The sequence below is a fragment of the Quercus robur genome, chromosome 4 (genome assembly GCF_932294415.1).
Source record: "Quercus robur chromosome 4, dhQueRobu3.1, whole genome shotgun sequence".
Lineage (NCBI taxonomy): Eukaryota > Viridiplantae > Streptophyta > Magnoliopsida > Fagales > Fagaceae > Quercus > Quercus robur.
Window position 1 is genome coordinate 20,935,334 of NC_065537.1, and position 8,375 is coordinate 20,943,708.

General features: G+C 40.6%; 1 pseudogene; it reads right to left on the reverse strand.

The window, feature by feature from the left end:
* Positions 1-1,156: 1,156 nt before the first annotated feature.
* LOC126721533 (LIM domain-containing protein WLIM2b-like) lies at positions 1,157-8,151 on the reverse strand (annotated as a pseudogene).
* Between the last annotated feature and the right edge of the window lie 224 nt (positions 8,152-8,375).

Sequence of the window (8,375 nt, forward strand, 5' to 3'; positions counted from 1 at the left end):
GAAAGATGGGATGATAGTGCAGTTTGGAAGGTACAATTATCTACTGGATTCTGGCTTGGATTTCATGGCATTAGTAGCTGCCCATGACATATTCATGGAACTTGTAGAAATGGGCACCACCATGCCGAGCCAAATATGTCTTGTATGTATGCGTATAGTTGGCTAGCTTTTTACCTAGATTGGATCTGTTTGGCATGGCTTATTCTTTTAGCTTTTTAGTTTATTTGGTTATGTATAGTTTTTTAAAGCCTCATTTTTTCTAGGTAAACTTTCAGCAATAAACCTCATCATCAGTGTTGGGTGTACTGTTGTGTTTGCTTGAACATGGGATGCAAATCCAGCTTTTGTAAAACGACTTGCAGGACATCATTTTGCAGAAACTTCATGAGCTTTATGTACCTTTTGTTTTGGCTTGTTACAAAGATATGGAGTGAGAAAAAAGTTCATTTCTACTGTCTATTCTTTCTGCTTGTCCCCTTTACTCTACCTTCAAAACATTTGCCAGTCTCTTTTTTTTTTTTTTCAATTTAAATTTGTTTGGAATTTTTGAAAAATTTCCCCTAAAGTTACTAAAAGGAAAGGCAACTTTCAAATGATAAAAACATCACTATGTAGATTTTGTCTATGCTTAAATGTATTCCATGATAAACTTTGGAACTTAGTTTTTCCTTTTATCAATCAAATAGGTGGCAGGAATTTTTTTTTTTTTTTCATCTAACCAAAACAAACCAACATTGTAATTAACACTATCACCTTCATTTATTGGTTTCAATTAGCTTAATTAGTAAAATTTATTGTCAATGGAGTACAGGTGTTGATCACTTATTTGGAGTTGCAAGGCTGAAGACAATCTTATAATCGTGGTCCATATAGCCAAAAGTATATGGACCCCTAGGTTTTATTGTTTAAATAGATTGGATTTGCTAATCTCATCCAATCTTTCTTTATCATTCACCGAAACAAGTTGCACCAATACAATTACAAATGTAACAAAGGATATACAAAATAAAATAAAATAAATGCAACAAAGGATATATTACTACCCACTGCAATAATAACTTCATTTTAAGAGAAAAGAAAAGGTGAGACATTAACCATGAAAATCAAATACTTCTTAAGCCAAATACAATATACAAGTGGGACCTGCACTATGAGTCTATGAGCATATTGTGCGAATACAATATACAAGTTGGGAGAAATGGTGTTTACAATACAAAATGCCCTCTAGAGCTGCATAATTAGATGGGAGTTATAGGGCAACCACCATGAGAGCACTTGAAACATGACTTGTGGTAGGCCTGGCTCTCCACTGTTACCTGCAAATTTTTAGTCAAAACAAGCCAACATTGTAATCAACACTGATGATGCCGGAAATAATACCACCAGTGAGTCACACATTCCTCGTACGATCGCAAATGGCACCTGCACAACGAAAAGGAATAACCTAGCGGGGAGAACCGGTGTGGTACCGGCCAAACACCCTCCGAAAGTCAAGTTAGAATTATTCTCACTGCTCTAGAGTGCTAGAGAGGGTAAATTATGCGTACCTTGGTTTGTGAGGGTGCTTGGGTTTTTATAGTAGCGAGGGCTGCCCCTCTTTTCCTTGGAGTAGAAGTCTTTTCCTTATAGGAGTCTTCTTGGGCGTATTTTACGGGATTCTTTCCATATAGGAGTCCTTAGGTTTCATGAAACGTGGGGAGCAAGTTATTTACTTATACACGTAAACGTGCAGAACAAACATTCCATAGACTGACGCCGTCAGTTTATGTTATCTCGTCAGTCTATGTTTATCCCGTCAACTTCAGGATGTTTAGCTTTGTGTGGAGTTCTTTTACTTCAGGTCCCCGTTAGCCTTGAAGGAATGCTGACGGCAAAACCATCTCGTCACCCTTGTCAAGTCTGTACCGTCACCTTTGTCAAGTCTGTACCGTCACCTTTGTCTGCCTAATTTTATCCTCATCACTTGCCCCCTACTCCATACCTCCGTCAGAATCTGTATTGACGGGTTATGGAGTTTGTTTTCAAAAGAGGCAGGGACATCGTTCGCGTGGATCTGTGCATTTAATGCCTTGGACAGGTGGCTCGTTCCTATTGGCTTTGCTTCTGACGAGACGTCGCTTCGTCTTCCGTGCCATTTTATCCATATATAAACAGCACTTTCCAGTCATTTTTCACTATTTCAACCTTGCTGATCTTGTGGAGAGAAAGACCGTCGCCCACCTTTCGTCAGCTTCACTTCCGTCGGCTTATCCGTTGCTGTCTTTTGAGTCATCCAGAAGGCCTCCATACCGGTAAGTTTTCATCTTCTCTCTCCTTGTCGATCCTCATCTGCTGGAATGCTGTGTAGTACAAGATATCTGCTGAACTGCCATTGTCGATCAGCACCCGGTGCATATTGTAATCTCCTACACGCAAGCTGACGACGAGTGCGTTGTCATGTGGATGGTGAAGGCATCGCGCGTCTTCTTCCGAGAATCCGATTATGGGACCCTCTCTCCGTGCTATCTTTGGTACGACTCCCGTCAGCTGAACATTTTGTACCATCCGAAGATAGGTCTTGCGGGCCTTCTTGGATGACCCGGCGGCAGCCGTTCCTCCTACGATCATCCTTATATCTCCGATCGGGGGCCTCAGACGCTCATTGTCCCGTCGGGGACGTTGGTCTTGTTCGGGGGGATCCGTTTTCTCCTTGCTAACGAATCTCTGCAGCTTTCCTTGTCTGATGAGGGCTTCAATCTGCTGCTTGAGGTCATAGCAATCAGCTGTGTCATGGCCGTGGTCGCGGTGGAATCGGCAATACTTATCCCGGGAACGTTTGTTGGGGTCACTTTTCAGTTTTCCCGGGAACGTCAGAGCCTCTTCGTCCTTAATTTGCATAAGGACTTGATCTATCGGGGCGGTTAGCGGAGTGAAGCTCGTGAACCTTCCCTCTAGGGGCTTAGGGCGCCTTTCGTCCCTTCGGTCTCCTGTTCTTGCCTTCTTTCGGCCTTGGTCCTGCCGATTGTCTTCCTGCCTTTCTCTTTTCCTCGGCCTCTCTTCCCGAGCTAACAGCGCATCTTCAGCGTTCATATATTTGTGGCGCGATAAAGTACTTTCGACATGGTTTTTGGGTCGTTTTTGTATAGGGAAAACAAAAACTTACCCTTCTTCAAGCCATTCGTGAATGCCGCAACAAGTATTTTATCGTCGGCTTCGTCGATCGAGAGTGCCTCTTTGTTGAAGCGGGAGATGTAGGCTCTTAAAGTTTCATCTTCTCACTGCTTCATACTCATCAAGCAAGCCGTAGACTTCTTGTATCGATGGCCTCCAATGAATTGTGCGGTAAACTGAGCGCTGAGCTCTTTGAAGGTGCTGATGGAGTTTGGCGTCAGTCGGCTGAACCAAATTCTTGTTGCGTCCTTCAGCGTTGTAGGGAAGGCCCTACACATGATGGCGTCCGCAACTTCTTGAAGGTGCATTAGGGTCTTGAAGGTCTCCAGGTGGTCCAGTGGGTCCTTGACCCCGTTATAACTGTCTATCTGTGGCATGCGGAACTTACTTGGTAAAGGGTAGGTGTTGACGGTGGCGGTGAACGGCGAGTCAGTTCGATTGACAAGGTCGTCAAGGTCGCTTGATACTCGTCCCTTGAGAGCATTCATCATAACCTCCATTTGTTCCTTCATGGCTTGCATCTTTGCGATAACAAGCGGCGGAGTGGTTTCTGCGAGGGAGGGGATGCTTGTGTTTTGTCGTTCTGGTTTGCTCGGGGCATTGCTGGCCTGGGGTCCTTCCTGGTTTCTTCTGTCGGCGCTGGTTCCTTCTTGATCTGCTCCATGGTTGTTGGGAGCTGCATTTTTTTGTCTCAGTTGCTCTTCTAGGTCGTGGTTTTGTTTGGTGAGGCGCTCCACGGCGGCGGCGAGTGTCCTCACCTGTCTTTCAAGCGCGGTCGTAGGGGCTTCTTCTTCTTGAACGTCGTTGGTGGTCGCCATTGAGCGAGTGAGTACCATGTAATTCTTCTGTCTGGGAAGCAAAAATGTGCTAAAACGTTTCCCACACACGGCGCCAACTGATGATGCCGGAAATAATACCACCAGTGAGTCACACGTTCCTCGTACGATCGCAAATGGCACCTGCACAACGAAAAGGAATAACCTAGCGGGGAGTACCGGTGTGGTACCGGCCAAACACCCTCCGAAGGTCAAGTTAGAATTATTCTCATTGCTCTAGAGTGCTAGAGAGGGTAAATTATGCATACCTTGGTTTGTGAGGGTGCTTGGGTTTTTATAGTAGCGAGGGCTGCCCCTCTTTTCCTTGGAGTAGAAGTCTTTTTCTTATAGGAGTCTTCTTGGGCGTATTTTACGGGATTCTTTCCATATAGGAGTCCTTAGGTTTCATGAAACGTGGGGAGCAAGTTATTTACTTATACACGTAAACGTGCAGAACAAACTTTCCATAGATTGACGCCGTCAGTTTATGTTATCTCGTTAGTTTATGTTTATCCCGTCAACTTCAGGATGTTCAGTTTTGTGTGGAGTTCTTTTACTTCAGGTCCCCGTCAGCCTTGAAGGAATGCTGACGGCAAAACCATCTCGTCACCCTTGTCAAGTCTGTACCGTCACCTTTGTCAAGTCTGTACCGTCACCTTTGTCAAGTCTGTACCGTCACCTTTGTCTGCCTAATTTTATCCTCATCAAACACTATCATACTTGTAAAATTTTATTTAAGGTGCATTTGAATGTTTTTGGGGAAGTTGATGCCTCTAAATAAAATGTTGGGAAACCAAGCTGAAACTCAACTATGGGCTCTTGAGATGGTGCCCAAAGGCTTTCGGTGTGATGAAAAGCCTATCCAAGTGAGAAAACAAAAGGCTACACTTAACAAAACAACAACAAAAGCCCAATGAAAATACTTTACAATACTTAGTACATTAGTGGTCCTGTTTTGGTAGTTCAAGGGAAATAAATTCTCCAACAGTAAGGGTGATGTTACACTCAAGTCCAAAAAGGTAAATTGTCCAACAGCAGGGGTGAAGTTACATAGTCCAACAATCAATAATTAGATAAATTTAGAAAAATGTTAACTCCTGGGGGTCCTTGTATGTCTCTGTCAAGAGGAATTTTTCGTGCTTTTGGCCATTATTACATCAATGTGAGGGAAGAGTTCGATTGTTATAAATACATCATATCCTTCAATAGTAAAATAAAAAGTAAAAATTAAAGGTTCCATAGGAAAAAGAAAAGAAGGATTAATTGGCTTGGTGTGAACGGAGAGAAAGATCCCCAGCTCAGTGCAGCAAGTATTAACTAAGATTTTGGTGAGTGTGTATTTATAAGGCATGAATGAGATGAATGTGAGATATTTTGAGTGAATGAGATGGGATTAATACTAAGATAGGATTTTTGTGAGTGATGGGCTGTTTTATGACTAGTTGAGAGACGTTTATGGGCTATGATTGTGTGAAAGGGGGAAAAGAGCATTTGATGTTAGAGAAGCATTAATTAACAAGAATCCAAAAACGTAGGACTAATCAAAGGTAGTGAATCAAGGTTAATCTTCCTCGGATTTTTGGTTAGAAGTAGGAGATTTACTTTAGGGGCTGTCTTGCTTCTTTGGGTAATGATGGGATTTTAGAGTGCTTTGCATTAAATGCCAGGATTTCTAGGGCCGAGCTTAATCAATGTGATTAAGGTGTGTATCAAGAGCGAATCCTAATACTGCAACTGAGATTTGGACCCCCAAGGAGTAAGATTCAACACCCCAAGCCAGGTGTCAAGCTCTAAGTCCATTTTAGGGGGTTCTGTTGGAGATCCCTTTATGCCCTCCAAACCACATGTTCCCAATTTTTCCCCTTTAGGATTCATGGGCTTAGCACATGAATCATGTCTTGAACATTTTTAAGGTTTATAGCATCAATTTGTTGAAGTTTAGATAATTTGGTTTTAGCTTCCCTTTTGCTGAAGGTGCAGTCTTGAGGAAGATGATGGAGTTCTATCATCCTTTAGACTTCAGCTGATATGACAGCCCTTGGGCACTGTTCACATTAGGTAGAGGGTGGCAGAAAACTGATGGAACAACCCATAGTTTATCCTCAAAGGCTTGGTTCTCTTGTAGGGGTCTCTAGTTGTTTTTCTTTGCTTAGGGATGAAGAAGGGCTGGCTGTCCACTCTCAATCCTTTGCCTCTTGCTGGTGTCTTTTGGATTGGACTTGCATACATGGGCTAGTTCCTTTGGGCTAGGTTGTATACACCCCACAAAATGGATATTAACAACACATGTTTGCCATGGGCTTTCATTCCTCTTGGACTTTTGTTAGTGAATACTTTTGGTTTTTTTTTTTTCTCGTTGATACTTTCAATGGGCCTTTGGGCAATTAGTTGTAATATTTGAAACAATAGGACAAGCTTCAAAATGCTTTTGTAAATCGTTCACCATGAATAATGCTCGTGGTTTCTAATAATCACATCATGATGCAAATGTTGAGCTTTATGGGTTTGAATACTAACCATGAGTGTTGATGTTGTGACATAAATGGTGATTATGCACTTCATGGGTTTATCACATGAGATCTTAATTTCCAAGATAACTCCCAATGAGTTTTTATAAGACGATTGTCATAGCAATATTTAAGCAATGATTATACCATGATATATTTTTTCCTTGCCAAGCGTTAATAATCTTGGGCTCTTTTGATAAAATAGAGCGAATGAAAAAAATGAGCTTTGGATATTGCCAGTGGGAACTGGGCTTTTGATGTTGCCAATGAAGATTAGGCTTTTTGATATTGCCAGTGAGGTCTGGGCTTTTGATATTGCCAATGAAAATTGGGTTTTGATGTTGTCAATGAAAATTGTGCTTTACAAGATGCTAACGAGAACTGGGCTTTGATATTGCCAATGAGATATTGGGCTTTAAATATTGCCAGCTAGAACTAGGCTTTGATTTTGCCAACGAGAATTGGGCTTTGATGTTGCCAATTAAAATTGGAATTTAAATATTGCCAATGAGAATTGGACATTTGGATAAATAAATTGCCATGGGTTTAAACCATGGGCTTTGATTATGGATTTGAATTCCATTGATAACATTGTTTTGCCATGGTTTTGAATCATGGGCTTTTCAAATACTATCAAGCATAAGTATTCTTAGGCTTTAGAAAAGATTAGTTTTTATCTCTCTTACTAAATAATTCGGGCTTTTACGAGAAAATATTGGGGTCCCATAGCGTTCTGCATTTGTAGCCCAGTTTTGTGATAGAGAGGAGAAAGGTTGTGGGCTAGTTATAGTGATAGTTAGAAAATATTTAGACATGCCCAATAATTTGTTTGTGACATTTGAAAAGAAATAAATAGGTGCTATTTAAATAACATTAGGTGTAAAGAAACGTACCCCAACAAATGTTACATTTTGTTTTAAGCTTATTTGCTGAATGTTTACCTAGAAAAATGAGGCTTTAAAAAACTATACATAACCAAACAAAATAAAAAGCTAAAAGAATAAGCCATGCCAAACAGATCTAATCTAGGTAAAAAGCTAGCCAACTATACGCATACATACATAGACATACTTGGCTAGCATCCTGAAAGTTCATTAAACATAAGGGACTTGGGGGCCAATGGCATTAGAATTGACAAATTCGAAATCTTAAATCCACATTTGCAAATTGAGATTACTATAAACATTAATCCCACTCTACTCCTGCACATAATTAACAAAGAATTGAGAATGCTGTACCTATTTCCCCATTTTTTTTAGATGTTATATATGAAATGTGAGATCTACATACTCCAATGCCATAAATTATAATTAACAACAGATGCATATAAGACATGCACTCATATAATAGAAAAAACACTAAAAGCGTATCATAACCCCAAACTACTAGGGTTGGACCAGGAAAAGAGGAAATGGAGGCGGAAAAAGAAGAGCACTTAGAGTCAGCAACCTAATAAAAATTCAAGATTTTCCATGTAGAATATCACAACAAAATGATTTTAGGGGATATTAGAATTTGACCTTCTCAAGTGGGTAAGTAGTTTTACCACAAATAGCACATTTTTCTTGTGTCCCAGAAAACATGCTTGCAGCCTTGCTAGGTGATCTAGTTTGAAACCAACTCAAGCTTTTGAGAGTCAATGACAACACTAATACATAATGTGCAAAATAGCAAACCATCTACATTAATCACTTCCCACAAGAAGCTCAAATTATTTGATACCATCAACCAATAGAGATTTATACATTTCACATCTACAATGCGAAAAATAGCAAACCACCTACATTAATCACTTCCCACAACTAGCTCAAATTGTTTGATACCATCAACCAACAGGCTTCTAAAAGCAATTCATCCACATTCAAATAGTCCAATTTGAGGTGTAGAACATCTTCTATATTTT